Source organism: Ornithodoros turicata, chromosome 3 (genome assembly GCF_037126465.1).
Source record: "Ornithodoros turicata isolate Travis chromosome 3, ASM3712646v1, whole genome shotgun sequence".
Lineage (NCBI taxonomy): Eukaryota > Metazoa > Arthropoda > Arachnida > Ixodida > Argasidae > Ornithodoros > Ornithodoros turicata.
In genome coordinates this window covers 80,427,957-80,450,564 of record NC_088203.1, presented here as the reverse complement: position 1 = coordinate 80,450,564, position 22,608 = coordinate 80,427,957, and the positions used below count along the sequence as shown (strand labels likewise).

Here is a 22,608-nt window from a genome sequence, read left to right as displayed (position 1 = left end):
GCCGTGTATGCGTTTAGTATGATTTATATCAAGCATCGCCTTAGCACGAGTCTCTTAGTAAACGACAGCGGTGCTTTGCCTCGCAAATATGGACACACCGAAGCAGCCCAAATAATTACTTCACGCAATTAGATCACACTCTTTAGGACAGTTAATCAGGTATAGTGATGTAAGCTTAATCAATTAAGTTACTTAGAAAGTGGTAACACCTCCTTGAGACACAGGACTTATCTCTTTTTGAAGTACAGCCCTTCTATGTTTGTTTGCTTCTTCCTTTATTTGTTCTGATTATTTGCAGGCGCGGTTGTGCCAAACTGAATGTCCTTCTCCAGCGCTCATATGCTTTTGTTGGATACAACTGCAGCGTGAGAAAAGTTTGTCATGCTTGTTATGTGGAGCATGTTCGAAAAAATGCAGCTCCACATATGGTCTTCAAATTGCAACAGGTCTATTTGGAGCTTGAAACAGTTGTGATTTTGTCATTTTGGCCCTCGTGTACCCAGTCTGTGAAACGCAAACAAAAAAGTCTAACACGATATGCTTTTGTAATGAAGATCACTGATGATGAGTAAAGAGAATATACGAGTTCAAGTTTATTCAATATTTTATATCATTCATTATATTATTCAACGTCTTATGTCAAGTTTATACAACATCAAGTTTATTCAAGTTCAAGATTTATTTCTTGCACTTATGCGTTTCAGGATACAATGAACGTGCAGGGAGGTCGCAAAAGGCTACATTTATTGTTTTGTGACCTTGCTACAATGGCAATATATATTTTAGGAATGACAATGATCAGGTACGCTCTCTAAATTTGTAGCACTCAATTTTAGGTTGGAATGAGCAATGAATAGCAACTTCCATCCTGATATTTTCTCATATATGCTAAATTTTAAATTTAATGTGATCGAATATGTGATAATATAACAATAATATATAAGAATATAATATGTGACAAATGAATGTGATCAACAGTAGATGTAAACAACATGAGTAGCCAGAGAAGCAGGAGGAGCACGTTGCAAAAAAATGCAACTGCACATCTGAAACTCCAATCATTATCATCGTCATCTAAAAGGGAGTGTGGTAGCACTGCCGTGAAACCAGGCACGATTTCTGAAGATCTTCTATGACACTTTCCGCAGTTTGCACACTTTTCTGCAGCGTCAGACTCTCTCATAGGAGTTACTTTTCAGTGCGTTACAATTTAATGTGCGAGGGCTCTCTTGCACTACACATGTACGGTTTCCAAACTGCAACATGACGATTTGGAGCTTGAAACTCGAGCCCTGGTGTACCCTGTCTATGAAATGATACCAACTGAATCATGTCTGAAACGTGATGTTTAATGGAAGATGGCTTTCTTGGTTGTGCGTTCTGCGTGACAAAGATGTAACACGATATGCTTTTGTAAAGAAGATAAGTGATGTTATGCTCTATGAATGAAGAGAATATACATTTTTCAAGTTCAACATTTATTCTGGCATATACGCATTTCAAGATACAATGAATGTGCAGGGAAGTGACAAAACAATACATTTATTGTTTTGTGACCTCCCTGCAATGACAATATATATCTCAGGAATGACAATGTACACGTACACTATGCAAATTTGTTGCACCCAATTTTCATACATGCTGAATTTTAAATTTTTGTTTTGCTGCCTATGTGTTCAGTGTATTACAAATTGCTTAATGCAAACAACACTTTGTTAATTTCAAGCTTTTTGCTCCCATCTAAGATATTCCTATCCTGGAGGAACTGCCACTTCGACACCATAAAATATTCAGTAGGTTTCACTCTGGCAGGCCCTGCCACTGCAAATTTCCTGAATTGAAACCCTTCAAACTGTGTCATAATCTTAAATACGTCAATATTTCTGCAAGTAGTTGACATGCTCGATGACACTCCTCCTGCAGCTAAGGCAACTAAAAAAAAGAGTTCCAAGAGGCCGAAGGTAAACCTACAGCTGCATGAGTGTGATCAACAGTAGTGCAATCTCAATAAATAATTTTCTTCTTATAGCGTACATGTGCATGCCTATTAACTGGAACAATTATCACAGTTCCCTGACAAGTTTTAATTTCTGAGAGTGTACTGTAGAGGCTGCTTAGATCAACAACAGTTCATACAAGGTATTATATACTGTGAATGCCTTTAAAAATCCCATGTGACACATATGCCTTTACTTTCTGGAGGTGCTGTGGTAGTCAAAGTTTGTGGGCATTACGCAGGTTCTGCACCCATTTCTTGAGTATGTTGAGGCAGCTGTGAAGTAACCTGCATTGATGATGATTATTCCAATTTTTATGGTGCATCGACAACAAAAGAAATAATACATCAGAACATTGGTTTGGGTGCAACCAGTTAAAAATGAATATGTTGTTTAATAAATGCATTGGACAAATGTTAAAACATCAGTTTAAAACATGGTTTACAATCCCTGTATCTTCTAAAAATTAAAAAGATTAAAAACTATTCTAAAAAGAAGTACAATCTCTAATTATTATATTGCTGGGTGAAGGAGCCTAAAGTCTAAGGTGTGTTTCTGATGTGAACATGTAAGAAACTATGCAGAACTGAGAGAGGCTAACCACAGTGCGTGCACTGAGGTTGTTCCTTCCTGTAAAGTAGAAACCAGTGGATGAGGAACGTGATACTTACCTGTACACCCAGCCGTATCACACTGCACAGATAATTCACTGGGTAGCCCTCATGACAAAACCTGTATTGAGAGACCACTTTTGCCTTAAAAACTGCTACAAATAGCACGACACGCTACAAATTATTACTATCGTAACAAGCTGACGATACAGCTCAGACACAAAGGCGTTATTCAAGTCGCGCCACACCACCGTTACGTAGGATTCTTTGTCACAAATCAAACCAAGGCACAAAACAATACCAATACATGAAAAAAGGTGACAATCGTGGTCTCATTATGACGTAATACCGAACTTGTGCGTGAAGGTAATTCAAAGAAATGAATGTAGCACTTGGCCACTTGCTTCCGCAGAGAACACCGTGTACCATGCTAGCAATGCATGCAAAAAAGCGCTCGAGTGCTCGCACATATATTGATGACAACACTACCTGTGTAGTGTAACGTGTTCTTTCAAGCATATTATGCACTCAAACTGTATTTGCCGCCGGGTAAAATGCAAGTGTGCTCGATTGAACGTCGGAAGAGCGATCAAGCAACCTGCATCCAGTGCTCGTTTTGGGCAAAAAAACACTTCATAATGGTCAACTAAATATACAGAATGGACGCCTATTTATTCCTCGATAAAGAGTGACTCACCTGTATAAATTTAGGCCCTGTAACCTTGCCAGTACGGTTGGTACGACCGTAATTGCAAGAAGTTGCCATGATCGCTGCGGCGACTGTTGTGGGTACAGTAAGATGGCGGCCGGTTTCTTCACGCTCGCGCTCCCTATCCGCCATCCAGCCTTTTACAATCGAGATCAGTGTGCAGGCCCCTCTTTCCCTCACATCCAAACCCATAGTAATGCAGGGGCACCGGGCCGCGCACTTCAAGCGAATTAAATTCACCGAGTAAGCGGGAAAAGATAGAGCTCCCAAAACGCGAGTCTAACAGGCTATCCGGGTCGCTAGGGATACGCCTTACGCATCGTGTGAGGGCGTTTCCGTCATTTTTGTATAAGGCCCTGCATCGGTTCACAGCACCGGGCCCCGAGCTTGCCTTGACACGGCCCTGAGTAATGCATTACGGTCACAAATATTGCGTGGGACATGCTGCGTGCTTGCTGCATACTCACGTCTATAGGAAGCCGCAACCATGCAAACGGCGATAGCGCCGTCAAGAGTCTTCCTCTTTCCAAACATGTCGCAGAGCCCCGTGCTTGACAAAGTGACACGAAGGAAGCCGTCCTCGGTAGCTCAGTCGGTAACGTGTTGGCTTGCTGAGCTCAAGATCGCAGGTTCGATCCCGGCCGAGGGCGGTAGCAGTGTGGAGGAGGTAAACATTGCTTCCAGCACCGTGTGTCGGAGGTTTCCGGCGCACGTCAAAAGACCCTCAAGTGGTCCAAATTATCCGCAGTCCTACCCTGCGGCACATGCGCAACATGTGGCCACTCTGCGCAGACAAACCCTTGCCTGTAACATCACAGTACCATTACACGAAGGAACACGGCGCGTGACATTTCTGCGAAGCAGCTACCCATCAGGTATTACATGTCGCGCGCATGAAGAGGTTGATATAAATTCAGCCAGGGTAACAACAACTTCATTGTGAGATGATGGGTGGGGAATTTCATCGCCTGGGGCCATACTCTACCCCATTGCTGGTGGTGATGGGGGAACGAAATAATGAGCCCTTTCACAATAAGGATAGAAGGATTCACCAAAACTGCTAAATTTTGTGCATTGAATGAATACTGTGACTATCGCTTGATCGTGCTGAAAGCGCGAGGTGCTTGCGTTTTGGGTTCCGATGGGGACACCTTACTCTATAGAACTTTCTCGCGCTGTCTTTGTTTGCGCCCACCGTAAGCTCCGTTTCTTGGGCACTCTAGAAGTCCGCCACGTATTCTATAACTCTCTTGTTTCGGGAATGGGGTACCATGGCGCTCTGGAACCTAATGAGGGTTTTGCGCAATGGGCAGTGGCCACCAGTGATGTCAGTAGGGTATGTCATATGTCACCCGGTGGGGAAGCTGTCTGCGTCACTCCCCCTTAAGCTCAAACAATAATGGATCCCTCTCCGTACCAGAGGTCTGCGTGGATATGTCATTCTCGGCCTGTACCCGCACCGCACCCGCAGACACGGTCTCCCGACCCGCACCCGCCGGTCGTGCGGGTGTATCAGTGACTCGCAGTCGCAGTACGAGGGCATGCAGCCGAGTTGCGCAAGCTACAGTACTGCAGCATAAAAAACGAAAAAAAAAAGAACGAAAGCGTTTGTGGACGTTTAATTGCATTTCACGTTTGCATGGTGAAATGAATGATACATAATTGTTGAAAGAACGGTCATCAAATTGTAGCAGCATCGGAGGAGGAACTGAAAGTGCGGTCTGTTACGCGTTTGTTTCGCGAAAAAGCATCAACGCGGGCATAGCGCGGGTACCCGCACGACCTGCAGCGGCAACGCGTGTGCACCTGCACTTTCCCCGCAACCCGCACCAAGTCACGGTTTCCACCCGCAAGTTCGAAATTAGTGCGGATATTCGCGCGGATAGGAGTGTACACCCGCACACGCGTGGACCTCAGCAATATCACGCAACGCACAGAAAAAAAAAAAAAAAAAGATCACGGAAAGTGCTTCGATTTTCAGCGGCAGCTGTAAGTTACTTTTGCTGACGCTGACGAAACGTTCGACATTGTCGCTAAACGCCGCAACACTTTCCATGACGGTCTTCAAATTTGTTTGTAAAATGCCTCTAATATGTATACATAAAGGTTATTAAAGACATTGGACACAATTTTTGGCACGCTTCAAACTGGTTTCTTCATTTCCTGCACAGCAGGGCGTATACGATCCTCATTGTAAGAACGGAGTACAATGCTATGAGAAAACGGCGTAAGAACAACACACAGCAGAAACAACAACACAACGCCGAACATCCATCTGTTAGTCAAACGGAAATAAAGCAAAAATTACGGCAGAAATCGCTGTGCAGATTGTCATTGAAATGCGGCAGCATTTAAGAACTCAAGGCTCGCATTCTCTGACGATGGACACTGAAGACTGAATTGGCTGATGTATTGTAGGGGACACGGTTGTCTAAAATCAGCACTCATTGATTTATCTCATCTCAAATCTCCAGGTGTTGCGAGACTCTTTCGTTCGACTAATAAGCACGTGCAGCACATGACCCATCTTCAAATACAATATTGACACAACACTTTCAAGCGCACCAGATAGTATGAGAAGGCGAAGTACTGACCAGCGATTTTAGCTAACTGTGTCCCCAACAATACTTGGCCACCACTAACTTGTGTACGTTCCTGACGAAAACAGAATCTATAACACTTCCAGTACGGGTTGTGGTAATTTATCGCCACGACTAGTCGAAGCTTTCGTTCATAAAGCCCGCAACCCGGTTGTTCTGCGGCTTCTTAATGTCGATATTGAAGTCTCCCATGACAATCACGGGCATGTTGTGTCCTTCAATTTTTCTATGAAGGTGTTGCTTGCAAAGTAATTGGGTACAAGGAACTTCTTGATCTTACCTTCAGGGGATCTCGGTGTAGTGTATATAGCACGATGAGGGTTGGCGGCATCCATGTCTAGTCCACTTGCAACCGCATAGGGGGGGTACCCAATCGTACTGGCGGTTACCGTGGTACAGAGAGCATCCAACTGACGGCTAATAAGGGATGATCGTGTGTTTTATGCGGTGGATAATTAATGACTACCCTATTGCCAGATCAGGCGGAACAGCACAATCTCCCTCTCCTGTACCACCACCACATTTCCCCTTTTCTTTTCCATTCTTCCCTGTACTCCCTTGCTTCGCTGCACCAAGCCGCCACGCACGAGCAGACTGACCGCAGCTCCCTCAAACACGACGCATACGTCACAAACTTCGTATGCAGCGGATAGGTCGTTTTCTACCTTAGTGTCTACTTTGAGCGTGACTGTCTTAGTTATTAAGATAGTTTTGTCATTGCTCGGGTAGGTGTCTGCATCGGCATTTAGGTTGTATTCTCTCTTCGTAAGGGAAACGCATCACAAGCAGTCCAATGTCGCGGTAGGTTGGTCTCCGAGAGGGCGAGGACATTGCAGTTGGCCAGTACCGGGTCAGTCGCTATGTCGGTAACATGTGCATTAGGGTTGTGCATGTTGAGGGTTTCCATGGTTGCCATTCTCCTTGCCCCACTGCACCATCTTTTCGGAAATATCAAGACTGGTAGGTGTTTTTTTTTTCAACTTTTTTTGTGTGTAGTGCGCGGCCCCCTTGCATTGCAGATGAAATAGGTGCTGTTTGCCGTTTTTGGTGAGACATTCATGCCAGCTAAGGAAAGGGGAGGGGGGTGGAACGTTGGGCAGACGAGCGATATGCCGTCCCAGACTGGCGGCACGTTGTTGGAGTAATAGGGCAGTGTGATGGAAGGGTAGGGCAGGACAGTTCACTTATCTGCTGGTAAGCACAATCTCCTGTAGTTGGGGTTCAGATGTGCTGGTGGGATGCATAGCTCGCTAGAGTCTGCGTCTTGCATCGCCCGCTTAGCTTGTCGCATTTTGTACAAACGCACTTTGCGTTGGTCTGAAGTCCCCCTCATAGACAGACACAGTTACGCTGGAACTGGAGAAGTTCCTCCGCCGACAACTGCTTGTGCCGGCGTGCGTGTGGTCGGGACGTCCACGGTGGGGCATCTGAAAGCGCGCCCTCTGTCATGGCGGTTTCATGTTCGTGCTTGAACATGTATGGGAAATTCCACCTCAAACTCACATGCCAACCTGACTGATCACAGCAGATGGCCTGAACACAGCAGCGTGCAAGTTAACGAAAAGCAAAGATGTTTATTTGCTTATACCATTGTCACACGGGCAGCGTTAACCGCGGTTCAGGCAACTGCGGTTATACGTTACTGCGGTTCGCCGCAGTCACACCGCCAACCGAACGAAGATTACGGCGCTAACCGCGGTTATGGGAAACTGAACTTGGCGACCTCGGTTTCGTGAGGTAACCGTCAATACACGTGTAATGACATTTCCCGCAAATAGTCATGTGTGTACCGTGTATTTAATTATTGTTAAGCTTTTTAATTATCATTATGCCATTTTCTTTTCATGATATACAGCGTATAGCGTATATATACAGCACATAGCGTGCTGTGCCGTGAAGTTCTGTTTTTATAGTGCAGAAATCGGATGGTTCGGGTCCGATCCCCTCCTCTGGTAGCTTCCAATTCCTGCGTTTCATTGGCCCCATTGCTTTAGGCGTTGGACAGGCCATGTTTTTGGTCTCTACTGCCTTCGTACACCACTCACTGCAGTAAAACGTTCATCGCATATACCAGTGGCATGTTATAGCATGGCAATGGCAATGTTATAGCATTACAATGTTAATTTATGATGCCAGACAACTATGAATATGCGCGACCTCCGCCGTGGCCGGCTCGTGGATTAAATTTTGAGCCCCTTTGCCTTACCTGACGTGCGATATAGTGCTCACACATTTTCTCGTTTTTAAATGAAACTGGCAATATCCTGCGCCGATAGCTTTTGGTTTGGAACGCGAGCATGCAGCCAACTCGTTATTAATAATTAACACGTTCCCAACTGATACAACGACTGCGTCGTGAATATGGGAACCGAAAAAGCGCTTTGGTGTACAGGTTGGGACGAAAGTTTACGGAACACGCGAGCGAGGTACTTTTTCTTCGTTTTGACACCCTAGCGGCAGCGGGAAGCGGGTGAGTTTACTGTTTCGGAGGGATGCAAGGGTCTGGGAAGGGTCAGTGCCGTGTATGCCAAAGGGAGTCTGGCCATTAGGAGGAGCCTAAAAAAGGGGCTCCACCTGTCAATCAAATTGAGCGTTTTTCATTGGCTGTTGTTTTCTATGCGGGCCGCCATGACACCAAAATTTTCCCGAAAATGGCGGCGTAGCTTGGAACGGCGAAGCGAGGATTTCATGACATTTTTTTTTCACAAATTACGTCAATTTTATTCCGTAAGTGTACATTCTGTTGCAATTATCTTGCAAATCACCTTTAAATTACGCTCCAGTGTCGATGTTTACCTGAAAATAATATATTTCGTCGTCCTTGTTAGGCCTAGTAACGACAGCGATCACAAGCAACTAGCGATGAAAACGCTACAAATGGCCAAAAATTTTCATTTTATGACATACTTTTATTCATATACACACCTTTGCCCGTTCTTGGTTCAGTCTTCTTATGTCTCATAGTTAAAATACGTATAATACCGGCAGTCTGTTCCAACTAGCGGTTCTGCCGGCGAATCAGTTCTGCTAGCAAGCACTTCTGCTTCTGGTACCTCTGCCTTCTGCTGTTCTGCGTCTTCCCGGCGTGCCCCTCACCATCCAGATGGCGCCGTTAAAAGTGGACGCAAAATCCATTATGTTGCTAGGTCGTCAGGAAATATCCTATCCAATCTAATCCAATCTAGTTTCCCGAAAATGTCGGCACCCAGTTAATACAGGTAACATATAGCTTGGATAGCCTGGGGTTAATAGCGAACTGTATTTTGGCTCGTGATTGGCCAGAGAGCTCAAAAAGTGGGTGGGGCTCCAGGTATAGGCATGTTCCATTAATGGCCAGACTCCCTTTGGCATACACGGCTCTGGCAAGGTTGTGCTGTGAGCGACACACAGCGGTAACTCCTACTTCCCAGGCGCATCGAAGCGACACTGGATCCACCGCATCTATCCACCCCTCCGAAACAGTGAACTCACCCGCTTCCGGCAGCCGCTAGGGTGTCGCACCGAAGAAAAAGTACGTCGCTCGCGTGTTCCGTAAACTTTTGTCCCAACCTGTACATACCTACTGTTGCTTCGACATCCGGGTGTTTCTTTTCGATTCAAAAGCGATCTTTTCCCAGATGGCATGTTTCCTTGGTACACTTCGGTATTGCTCTGCCAGGGATCGGAACCGGAACTGAACCCAAACCGAAAACCGGAAAAAAACGTTATTTTCTGACGAACCCGAACGGAACCAGATCAATATTTTTGCGTCTCCTGAACCGAACTGGAACTGAACCGAAAAAAATTCATACGGTTATCGGTTCGGGAATCGGTTCAAAGGTGAAATAATTGTACTACTGACCGACCTTTTTTTTTGACTCACCTGAGACGGTTATCTCACACATTTCTCAACCCGGTATGGGGAGCGTAAGCTCGCCTTCATGTAGCAAAATTACTGCCCATGAACCAGTTAAACCGGGACCGAAAAAGTAACGGTTGCAATACCTGTAAATGTCCCGACCGCTGATCGATTTTTTTTGTCTGTGTGTGTGCGGGAGGTGTTCTTCCTGAGCCGAACCCGAATCGAACCGATATACCTGAACCGGTTCAAGCTGATAATTTCGCTTCAGCGGAGCTAAACCCGAAGCGAACCAATACGCCTGAACCCGAATCTGAACCGGACCGAAAAAAATACCGCTTCCGATCCCTTACTCATCGGCAAGTTCCCACAAAATCGGGTGTTGCTCTACCAGGTGTATTAGATAAAAAACAAAAGAGCTTGCCACATTGGCAACAGGGGGTGTGTTTTTTTTTTCTTTTCGTCCTCCCGGAAGGTTCTGCGCGTCAGTCGTCAGATTCTGTGCCCCGCGAACAAACTATCCGCGTGGTTCTTTCTGACGGACGGAGCTTCCGAGCGCAGTGATGTTGCACAAGGCTCTTTCATATCTCGCCAAAAATAAGATAAAAACTTGGGCGCTTCCTAGATTCTGCTCTACGATAAGCCCCGCCCGCGACCGAATGGTTGGATGATTGCGTGATTATTCTGATACCTCCTTCTCCTCCTTCAGTCGCTGCGCGGTCAGAAATGGCGCTCGTGTGAATACACGGTTACGTGGCAACGTTTGTTATCGCCTGGGAACATTTCGGCGTTATCACAACACACGTGATCTCCAAGTAGCAGCCAATAAGTGCAGGTGTTAAGCGGCGACATACCCTGTCTCAAGAAAACGCAGTGGGTTCGCTCATAAATGCTATCGCATTTAAAACAACCTACAGAGTACAAACCAGTCCCTAGTGAGGCATCCAAGAGGACTGGCTGTTTGCAAACAATCAGCGAAATTTCAGAAGCTTATCATATTGCCAACATGGGTTTTGATAAATGTGTCAGTACTCCCTCTATCAACCTTACTGCGGAAGTGATAGGGTATCTACAATTAGTAGGATGCTGACTTATAGCTCTGCTTGAATGCTTGACTGGGGGGCTGGTTTGTAGTCAGTAGGTTATTTTCCTTTCTTTCCTTTGTTGGAAATTCGGCGTCGTGTTATTCTTTCTCCCGAGTGTTGTTCTTCAGTTGTTTTTCATAATATACCAACTACCCCAATCGTTAACGTTAATGGAGGACAAAGCGCCTCAAATGCCTACAAGGTGTGCGACATACCGGCGTCACTCTATTTACGCAGCAGCTATAATGGCTTTATGGTCTGCGAAATGATTCCTGATGATGTTCATGCGGCTATCCGATGATGCGGCTATCCTGCGGTCCGCCGTTGTTGTTCCACGATTCTCTTCCGTTCTTCAAAGAGTTGGTGGACATTGATGGCGGCACCTGTCTCCTCTTACGTCGACATCTGCCTCCGCTCCGCACATTTTGAGCTTGGCTGCTTGTAGCGGGCAACTCTCTGGAAGCCTCATCAGGCTGTGTAGTCCTGAGCTGTTACCCGAATCACTGCTTAGTTTAGTTGTAGAACTAAAAAGGAGGAGGAGATCACTCGACAAGCTCAGCAAGCACACCGTAAGTCCACCAAATAACTTTATCCTCGTCAGTATAGCAATCTTCCACTCGGCGTATAGTGCACAGATCACCCTCCACGTCTTCTACGTGATGTTGAAATAAAACACGAAACTAATTCTCAACACATGTGTAGGGTGAAAAGAAAAAGAGACAGCTCCGAGCGCCGGAGGATTCCCTTCGAGCCGGCGACGGCAGCAGACGATACCACACTGCATTCGCATTGGCTGATTCGTGTATTATGTGCTCATCTAGCGAAGTATGTGCAAGAAGCTTTCTTACCACGCGGCAACAAAATTTATATTTGTTAGAGGTAAATACAAAGTAAGTTAATGCAATCAAATTTAGGCTTTTTGCTTGACAGACTTGAGTCTGCCACCGAGAGTAGCGTCATTGCTCCTCGCGCCGGCGAGACTCGCCTATCCAGCGGACGACGGTGTCCTTACTGACCACTTCAGATCGTGCGTCGGCAGCAGCGCGCGCTTGCCCGACGGTGGGCGTTGCCACGTTAGGCCGACGCACCGATGCAATGGCCAGTAATCCGCCCCAGGGGCCCTATTCCGAGCCGCTGTCGAGCGGCAGCGACGGTGTCGATACAGGAGTATCGGTAGAAGACGATAACGAGCACCGGGAACGACACCTGTCACTTTTGGCATTCCCATGTAGCTTTTAACGACATTGCGCTTGGTTTGTTGACTGTCGGTAGAGGTTAAGACGTCTGGGAACGAGACGTCGCACACTGAGCCAATAGTGTAGCAGGAGGAGAATCACGCGGAATGCCTTATTTTGGAAGCAGACGACGACGACGACCACGCGTCGACGATGGAGAAGTCTCGCGCTTCTCGCTCAACGCACGAATAATATGAAATTGTGTTGCTGTTCGTGATAGAGCACCGCAGTTTAGTCACGGACATTTTGCTGACGACCTACACGCAATTCGAATCAGTCGCGATATTAAATTCCCAGAGAAGGAGCTGTCAGAACAGTTAACAAGTTGAGAAATGTAAGCTTTAGGCAGACCTTTGTGCATTGTTTGATATGTATGATAGTAGAGAATTGTCTCTGTGGCAAAGTGGTTTCAATAAAGACGATTCATCTGATACAAACCCCTTGTCGCCCGATCTAAACACCGGCGCCAACCGTGATCGTGTTTAGCCACGCGACTTGCAGCCGTCTTGACAGCTCTCGCTCCGCTTAACGACAGTATCATCCACCATATCGACAGGGTGGAGGCTGTCGTTCCCGTGAGCGACACCGTCGCTTACGGGCGACGCGTTTGGAGCGCAGGGAATACCAAATTCTATTCTATTCGATAGCGTTACGTTGCGTCACATACCACGTGTTCTCGCTCCCGAACGACACGTTAGCGCTACCGACATAGATCGGAATAGGCCCCCAGGTGTGGTTGCGCGTCGTCGGATGGGCAACGTCGTTTCGGAGCACGTATTCCACTTGTTTGTAGTCTTGTTCTGTGACGGTGGTTGTCTTGAATACGTCTACGTTAAAGAGGCCGAGTAGGTACTACCGATAGGGAGTTTCAGTGAATCGTTTTCACTCGGACGATTCGCGAAGGGTTTTGTCACTGCCCAACCAGAGAATTCCATTCTGAGTCACTCCACCTTATCGTTAGTTCCCCGCGACACCGTACGCGAACGGTTTGGGCAAAAACGATTCACTAAAACCTGTTAATATTGTACTGGAATGTACCGTAAATGCGTAACGCATTAAGCGTACGACTTTCGCTAACCGATCTAGTCTATAGACCCTTTTCACTGACCTCATTCCGTCCGCCATACTTTTGTTTTCGCACGCGCTCGCACCACAGTTAAAGCTGGTAGCGTGCACGCGCCATGCACAAAAGTATGGCTGCCACAAGCAGGGGGAAAGGCTATGCCGTCTGCGACAGTGACGTCAGATGAAAAGAGTCTATATGCAGGCAGCCGCCGCCACCGCCGCGCTCTCTCACTACGCGTCCCCTCGCCCGGTCCGAACGCAGCTACCGCTCTCTCGCGTTGCCTGCCCTTTCCACAGCTGCACACGCGCTTCGCACTCTCTGCTTTCCTCCTGTCGGGCTCGGGTATGCGAGGGGGGTTTTGTTCCACAGACACGGCGATCCCCTGAAACTTTCTCGTTAACAGCTCCCACTCTAAAATCGCATGCTCACAGAGGGCTCGTCATGCTGTTTCTGGTGTCATCGCGCCGCAGAAAAAATAAATAAATAAAAGGAGCGGTGCTGGTGCGCGCGGTGCCTCCTACCGTCGCGCCTCCCGGTGCGAACCGCCCCCCTCGCATCCTGCCAGTGACGTCACTGGTGGCGACCTTATATTTCTTTGAGGCTGCAAACCGCTTGGGTATCGCATTGTAAAAGCCCCTAACGATTGGTTTTTACGTTGCTTATGAATCGACGGCAGATACGTCCGTCACCAATCAGTCTTAAGGAACGTAATAGGCTCAGACGGCACTTTCTGTGCGGTAGTCAACGAAGCCATCAACGAAGATCAGGGTGTACTGGGAATACGTATCGTTACTAAGGCTCTCTGCAGCCGTCTTGGCTTCGAGTGCTCTACGTACCATCCTCTTTTTGAGGCCGGGGATGGAAGCAGAAGCGAGCGGCGGAATCTCGCGCCACGGCGGGGTACACGGACTGACTAGCCCGGAGAAGGAGAATGCAATCAGGTGCATATGCACAACCTCATTTTTCCTTAATGGGGGGGGGGGGGATTCTTCCATTGTCGAAGCCCGTAAGTGGGGAGGGGAGCAAGGGTAACGAATGTAGAACCACAAACGTCCCCTCCTCCCTGGATCCACCACTGGGCGCAAACCTACCCGTTGACCAAGGGCAGAGCTGATACTGTCCTGTAGGCCTGCCTAGAAGCGCATTTTGGTGCTGTCGTGACTTCAGTAGCGCCTTCCGACGAAGACATGTCCGATTGCTCTGGTTTGAATTTTAAGCAGTTTCAGAATTTGTCACCCGAGCGCTTTGGCACGGAAAGAAATAAGGGGACGTTACTGCGCATGGGGCATGCGCAGTATAACAATCCCGTATTTCCTTGGGGCACTGCTTTTGTAAATTGAAATGCTTCATCCTGCTAATTTGTAGCGCATGCTGACAGACGCCGCCATCATTTAACACAAACTTCATTTCAAAGGTCTTCTTTGGGCGTTTATGTTTATTCGCTCGGAGCAGAACCCGAGCTGAGCGGAAGTGCGTCACCGAACCGGAAATCGATCGGTCGGGTGTAAAGCGAGGAGAAAATTAAATTCCATACGCGACTGAGCGACAACGGCTTTGCGCTTGCGCAGTATGTATTGCTGTGTCGTCTGCTTCCGTTGGTGTTCGTCGTAGGGCACCGTTTGTGTTAGTGGCTTGAAGGTTTCGCTTCTGTTTTTCTGATTTTGTGTTCCTTCTTTTTTTTTTTTTTTTGTACATCATTTCACGTTTCACTCCACGTTGCACGTAGTGTGTGGAAGACGACGACGACCGATTTTCTTGCCGTTCACGTGGGGCCATTCGCGCGTTCGTCCATCACGACGCTGGCTGCAAACTCTGCATCAAAGCCTGTGTTACATAAAGTTTCTCGACATCTGTCAGAGAGTTTTGCATTTTCAAGCACTAATTCCACAACTGGTTCATGTGGTACGGCGGTCTAGATTGTCTTGATGAAAGCCACCTCAAAATTTCAAAATAGCCGCCGTCTTCTAGCTCAGGAATTGTGGGAAGGGTCTGCGAGCTCGCCCTCCAAGCTCCGAGCGAAGCGAGCTGCCTCGGAGGTGACTCTGAGCGAATAACCAAACACAAAGCGGGCGGATCTGAGCCAATTCTCATACGCCCTCGAGCCCGATCTGTGACGATATATCCGCTCCGAGCGCCTCCGGGCGATTAAACATAAACGCCCCTAGAGTTTTTAGTTTCTCGTTTTTTTTTTTTTTTTATTGGTTGTGACTGCAAACCGCCAAGTTCTTGTTGGGTTTCTGAGCTCAAGGTCGCGGGTTCGTTCCCGGCTGTGGGCGGTACTGGGGGAGATAAACGTTTCCTTCCAGCACCGTGTGCGGGAGATTTTCGGCATACGACAAAAGAACCACGAGGTGGTCGAAATTATGCGCAGTTGCACCTTGCGGCACGTGCGGCGTATATGTCGGCCGGCACACAAATAGGCTGACGCACCTTATGTTAATCTACGCCAAATGAATTTTCTTAGTGTGTGTGTGTGTGTGTGAACGTACATTGTTCAACCTCCCCACTTCATCGGCAGAATAAATGCCATTCGGTTCTACGTACCTTGCGCTCGCTTCACGAAGAGATACACGGGAGTTTTCAGCTCTCTTCGCGTAGCCTGATTTACTTGGTCATCATCGTCACCGAGCTTCATCTTATCCTGAAGGCCTCGTGACAGCCTCTGAAATGATGTGGTACGTGTGATCTATAGTGTAACACAATATTCGATCTGAAAATAAATGTAGTCGGGGCAGCCTTCTTGTATAGACTTCACATTTTATGTTGTATTACATCCTACATCACATTCTGTTAGTCCTTGCTCTATCAAGTGGTTTTATTGGTTGTCTTCTTGTGGAAGTAACCATGTTGGTGGCTCGTCTGAGACTCGACATCAATAATGCACGAGTCTTATTTGTTTTCTTTCCTCTTCCAATTACCGAGCTGGAGTAGCGCGCCCTCTTCATAAGCGCCGCAGTTCCCATTTTATTTGTTTTTTTTTTCCTCCACCACAGGAAACCACACATGAAAGGAATCGTCTCAGTACAAAGCGGTAGCCCAATGTGTTCTTAGAGGCCATGGTGTTGTGAAATTGCTCTCTTTTGCTGGGTTTGCGGTGAAGGAGAGCGGTTCGACAATGTATATTGTTTCTATGTTTGTTTTTGCGCACGGGTGGACGAAGTTGTTCCGGCTCCTGCGCACGTAGCCGACGTGTAACTTTCCTTTTGCGCTGGTGCATTGTGCTGAATATTTTGCTGAAGCTGGAAATTGACTTTCTTCTAGACGGCGCCACGGGACACGCGTGGGGCCCGGACAGCGTAAAGCAAGCACTTTCCACGTCGGTCACTATAATAAGATAGTACGCGCCTTCTTGTTTGTCTTCTTATCTCTTCCTTACCTTCTTTTCTTTCTGTCTTTTATTTTTCCAGTAGAGCTATGGTGGGTAGATGAATACTGTCTGGTGTGAGGAGCGGCCGCAGCCTCCTACCCGACGGAGCGGGCCTTTTGCGGAAGACGGCCACCAGGCGCGCTGCTCCACGGATGTATGCTAGTTTCTGTGGGCTCTGGCTAGTCCCCGGGCGGAGTTCTTTCGTGCGTGACGTATCAGAGGGTGGGATAACGATGCTGTCGCGTCTTTGAAGTGCTTTATTTTATCGTCGGCTGTGCACTGTTTCGTGGAATGGTGAACCTTGAGAACATCTAACGCCAGTGTGAAGAAAAAGCAAAGTGCAAAAACGAACAGAGCGCAGACCATCCGTCATCGTACATGAAAGAATTCAACATGGGTGGCCTACGCTACTGTTCAGAAACACTCTTCAAGCTTGTCTCCAAACTTGAAGATACCTTCACAAGGTTCTTTTCATGTCGTATAGGGCATGCAGTCAGCCTATACTAGGAGTCATGGCATGTGCTATGGGCAGCGATGGGCAGTACTTACTGTAACAAGTACCCAAGTACTACTTTAAGTACATTTCTGTGTACTTGTACTTTACCTTAAGTACATTTTAAACCGTGTACTTTGTACCGTACTTAAAGTACTCTTTTCCGAGTACTTTCCCATCAAGTACTCAAGTACCCAAACTGGACTCCAGACAAAAAGTCACAAAAGAGTATCAAAAATGCACCCTACTAAAAGCGCTAAAATGACAACAAGAAGACGAAAACACACAGATAGAGCGATATCTGTGTGTTTTCGTCCTCTTGCCGTCATTTTAGCGCTGAACAGCCCAGTTGACTGATTACCTCCCTACATGTAACTGCAAATTATGTCATCTGATTAAGTTCATATTCACAGGTTAGCACTTAAGGTAGGACTTTACGGCATTAGAGCATTTGTCAAGAACGCTCGCTAAAGTTTTGCCCAAGAAAGCAAGGAACATATACTAAACAGTGAAATGCAAAGTGATACAAATTAAATTCACAATGTACTTGATGAATACTTGAAGTACTTTGCCTAGTACTTTGTACTTTGCCCATCACTGGCTAGGGGGAGCCTTATGGAAATGTTGGCCGTCAGGCCCATAGTGAATATTTCACGATGAATATTGTAAAATTCTATGCTGTGATGAGAATGCACTTCCTCGTAAAGAGCATTAATCGTTCTCGTGCAGAGCGGAGCAGAAGCAGAAACTTTCAAAGGAGGCGCCGTCTCCAGTGAATACACTTGCGTGAGCATTCAGGCTCGTGTACAGATGTTCTTTGTTTTCATTGTGTGCATATGTATGTGCATATATATCATGATGAGGGGACGAAACAGGTTATTTCTATTGCTGTGTATAATAAATCTTGTTTTGGCATTGCTAGATTAAAATTTGAAGATGATCGTGTCTTCACTGACTGATGGGAAACTTTATACATCGAGGAACAAAAACAAAGATCAACCGGCCTTGTTGTTATGACATTAAAAAAAGAAAACCAAAAGTAAGAATGGACAAAAAAATAACCTGATAAAAGGGAGAGATATAAAAGTTGAAAAGGGAGGTTAGCACTTTTTCACGTCCGAGCTACGCATGGGACATACCAAACTGAGTACCTGATCCTTTGCATGTTTGGATAAGCGATCTTCAATGTGTTTTAAGCTATTCGTTTTCCATTGATATTTACCCTCACTACTCCCTTCCTCCGCAAAACTTCTCGGCCACACGGGCGAAAACGGCCCGTTCAGCAGACGCGCTTCGGGAGCGTTCGGGAGAATCTTCGCATACATCCGTGTTGGCGCGCCACCTGACGGCGTCTTCCGCGAACGGGCCGCCTCGGCTGCGGCGCTCCTCACACCAGACAATATTCATCTAGCCACCATAGTAGAGCTGCGCATATAGTTGAACAGCTCAGCGTTCCAAAAGAAACTTATCCGCCTAATAATATTCGAACAAGTTTCACGGGAAGCAGCACCGCCAGTTGGAAGAGCATCTGAAGGGAGGTCGTTGTAGCGTCTGTTGTGGTGTTGTGGTGCTTTCGTCACCCGAGCACTTACGAGTCCTCCAGCTGTGTGTCGCGCCGCCAAAACACGGAGTTGATCCTGGGCCTGCGCGGTGCAGACTCCTAATTTCGTTGGTGTCACAGAGGGCTCGGGTCTCTTATTCTTTTTTTTTTAATTCTGTGTTAGCGCCGCGAAGCAACTGTGGCTATGAGCGGCGTACAGACGTGGATAGGTGGAGAGAGGCAGTAAGGAGTGGGGAGGAGGGGGCAGGAGGAGTCAGTATGCGTCCTGGGCCGACTTCAGGGGGAACGGCGCCGACATTCGTCTAGAAAGTATTCGGAAAACCCAGGGAAAACATCAGACAGAACAGCCGGTGACAGCATTCGACCCCGTGTCACCTCCAAGTCTCGGCGTCGAAAGCGATCACTATGCCACAGGGGTTGGTGGTATCTTATTCGAAAACGGCGTTTATTCCTTCCGCACGTTGTGTAGGAGCAACTGACCACGCAGTACCACGAAGATCGGTTTACGCTCAGTCTTCTTTCTCTCTTTCTTTCTTCTTCTTTTTTTCTTTCGTATCTATGTACAGAGACGGCGGCGGTCCCGGATAAAAAGCTAGCACTCTGTAGCTTGTAGGCTGGATCAGGTTCTTCCTCCTCCTCTTCACGTCGTCAGCTTCACGTTTCCAATTTCCCACTGTGCGACATCCGCAACTCGACAGAAGTCACGTTCTGCACTCAAAATACAAGCAACTGAGGACAGTCTTCCGTGTGGTCATCAGTGTTCTCGGAAACCGCAACTTTTCGCGAAATAGCCGGCCATTTGGACAACACGTCCACAAATGGAGCTGGACTAAAGGCCCTTTTTTATATTACGAAGGGACTGCGGATTGTGCAACCACTTCGAAAATGCACCATCCGGGTCTGCGTGTTTTAGTGGTGGTGTTGGTGGGGTGATGTTCAAAGGAAGTGGAGTGAGGTCTGCCTGCTCAGACAAGGCGGCAAGTTTCACTCCTTCGTGAAAGGGGAAGGGGAGAAGGGGGAGTAAAAGAGAAAGGATAGAGGGTAAAAAATTGAAATAAATTAGAAACGCAAAGATAAAGGAATTAGTAAGAAGAAAAGCCCCATAGAAGCAACGAAAGCTATAGGACCACGTCTCGCGCTTTTCTATGGATGTGGGTGCACACTAAAACATATCACACCTTTTTGAGAGTAAAGTTTCGGTGTAAAGTCATCAGTGTAAAAAGTCAGTGTAAAAAATTCGGTGTAAAGTCAGCAGGGTGTAAGAATCTACACCCTTTAGAAGGGTGTAAATTGAAATATTTCTTACACCCCTTGTGGCGTAAAGTTGGTGTTTGATAACTTACACCAGTCCTGGTGTAAAAGCAGTGTGGTGTAAGAAATTACACCCTTTAGATGCATGGGCCGATGGTCATATGTGCTTCAACTGCAAGGATGGGTACAGGCAAGAGTCATAAGAGGAAGTTGTGTTGCATACCAGGCTGCCATTATGCGCTCATCCACCACAGGACCGACAACCATGCGTCTGGTGGAAGTAAAATGCTGGCATGCATTTCGAATATATTAATTTATTCCTGACTATTCAAGCATGAACACAAAGTTTAAACAGGGTCTTTCTGACTAGACATCACACTGAGAGTGTCTGACTAGATACAGCTTGTACAGGAACTATGGGTCATTTTGGGTCATGGGTCAAAAATCACTGCAATGCACAGCTTACAGGAGTGCTGAAAACTGAATGCAAATTTATTTGAGTACTGTTTCTTTCTTTGCTTCTGTTCTTAGCGTGAACTTTTACACCTATAATGACACCTGATTTATTTCCATTTTAAGCCAGAAGTTCGCTGTCATTACCCTAATTACACTCTGTAAGGACCTAGGGCAAACAAATTGTATAAACGAATGAGTAGTGGAGTACAGGTTCGGTCAAAAACGTCTGAGCAGTGTCAAATGGAAATGCAAACCGGAAATGGGCACTTTCACTCACGGGTGGATGGCTGACATTGGCCTCGAATGTGCATGAAAAGCAGCCTTATCGCAAGTGATAACAGCCACTGGCCCTCCTCTGATCAAGTGGACGTCCCTGTTTCGCAGGATTTTGCTCCGCAGAGGGTTGACGCCGCTCGTGCGTTTCCCAAACTTTTGACTCAGCCGGTACACCATATTTACACCAATATATAGGCGTTGCTATTTTGACTGTGGGGTGTAAACTGTACAGTACACCATCTTTATACCTGGATAGGTGTTCTGCTTTTGGCTGTAGGGTGTAAATACCAAAGTACACCCCTTCAGCACCTAAATGGGCGTACATATTCTTAGTGTGATGTGACCCTGCGGGTTCAAAATCTCGTCTAGAGAGCCACAGGGAAGTGATACGTCCTGGGCTTCGCGTCGTCGCCACGCTGTGAGACTTGCTTCTGTTTCCATGACCTGGCGCACGTCGCCATGGACTGAGCAGAAGACTGTCCAGAATAATGCACAACAACACGAAATTGAGAAGTGGACTTACAATGTCACTCTGATGTAAACACCAAACAACCAAATTCAGTTGCTTAGTGGGTAAACGCCGTAGTGCGAAGACGTATTATTGTGTGATGTGTTATTTACGTATAACGCAACTCTACTTGCACAACGTGCAAGTGCGCTGTCCAACTTCACCAATTTGTCTGTGCAGGTCGGCTCGTCATATTTTGGCTTGCATGCAAGAAAGGTTCATATGTGTCACGCACGCTGGCAAGCGCCTTTCCTTTCCTTCTTGTTGTGCATCGTGAAACGCAGAATTCTGTTTCAGAGACTCCGTGGCCCTAATAACGTTTACAATCCCAAACTTTTGGAAGCTATAGCCACCTCAATATAAAGAAGAAGACTGCGGTCAATATAAGCCTGAGGCACAGATAGGTTGAATTTGATGGAGCCTATAGATCTCCATGTTGTCGTTTCTCTCTCTCTCTCTTTACTTCCATGTCCATTACCAAGTTGAATTTGGAAAGTACTTACGCTGCGAAGGATATGGAGCCTCAGGTGCGTATGAAGAATATAAGCAAGCTTGACACATCCTGAAATGTCAGAAAGTGGGAAAAAACGAAAGAGAAGCCATTCGAAGTTTGGGAAAATCCCCACTCGAAACGCTGGGTGCCATCGTAGCTGATGGAAGGGATTTAACGGTTTTGCGAAGTCAAGGATTTCTTTGACTTTGACGTTCCCCGATTGCCACTTATTTCTGCCGCAAATGTCATTTACTTCGGCAACTCTGCACTTTGAATAATGGCTTCTTCGGCACACGGATACAGTTGAACATAAGCAGATAAAATAATTAGAGCGCAGTACTAAGAATTGGATTGCGTATACGGCAGTAATATGTGTGTCAGCTCCGCAGGCATGAAGATGTTACGCCGTCACGCGGTATTGGCGTTGATGCGACACAGAATTGTGACGAGTAACGCTTTGGGCTCTGTTTAAGTCGCAAAGCACCTGTAAGCTAGGCATGTTTACGAGTGTAAAAATGTTTTCGTTCGCTTTACTTGACATGACATAACTTGCATGACTTAAAACACTTGACTACACGCGCTTTATTTGACACTAATCTGAAAATCTTAGTTTCCGATGTGCTCGGAAACCGTAACCTTCAAGCACTGGGTAATACAGGTGAATTCCAGTGTCAACGTTTTCCACTTTTGCTCCCTTTAGTTTTCTTTACCTTATTACGGAGTCGCTCCTCTGAGGAGAAGCCGATCCCCACCCTTTCTCAGCAGCGCATGGTACGGCTGTTAAACGAACCGTAAAGTGAAAGGTAAGCCTGTAAAAATCGTAGGGTTTTCGTAACGCTCGTAACTTGGACGCCTCTGGTACGCAATAGTTATTCTGTATATTGAGCATTTTTCGAGCAATCGAATTTCAAAGATTGCTGCGCAAAGCAAGTTAGCGAACTCCAGAATCGCCCAAACTCTGAGGTGACTCGCGCCCCACCTATTGAGAACGGAAGCAACTAGACAATACATCAGACGAGATAGTGCGTTTCTCGCGAGTGCAGGAAGCATTTCATTGCTAAG

At 46.7% G+C, this 22,608-nt stretch overlaps 1 long non-coding RNA gene across 1 annotated transcript; it reads right to left on the bottom strand.

The window, feature by feature from the left end:
- Positions 1-2,060: 2,060 nt before the first annotated feature.
- Positions 2,061-2,967, bottom strand: LOC135387392 (uncharacterized). Its single transcript, XR_010421089.1, has 2 exons — positions 2,669-2,967; positions 2,061-2,284 (listed from the first exon to the last, which is right to left on the bottom strand). It is a non-coding gene; the product is annotated as an uncharacterized LOC135387392 (long non-coding RNA).
- Between the last annotated feature and the right edge of the window lie 19,641 nt (positions 2,968-22,608).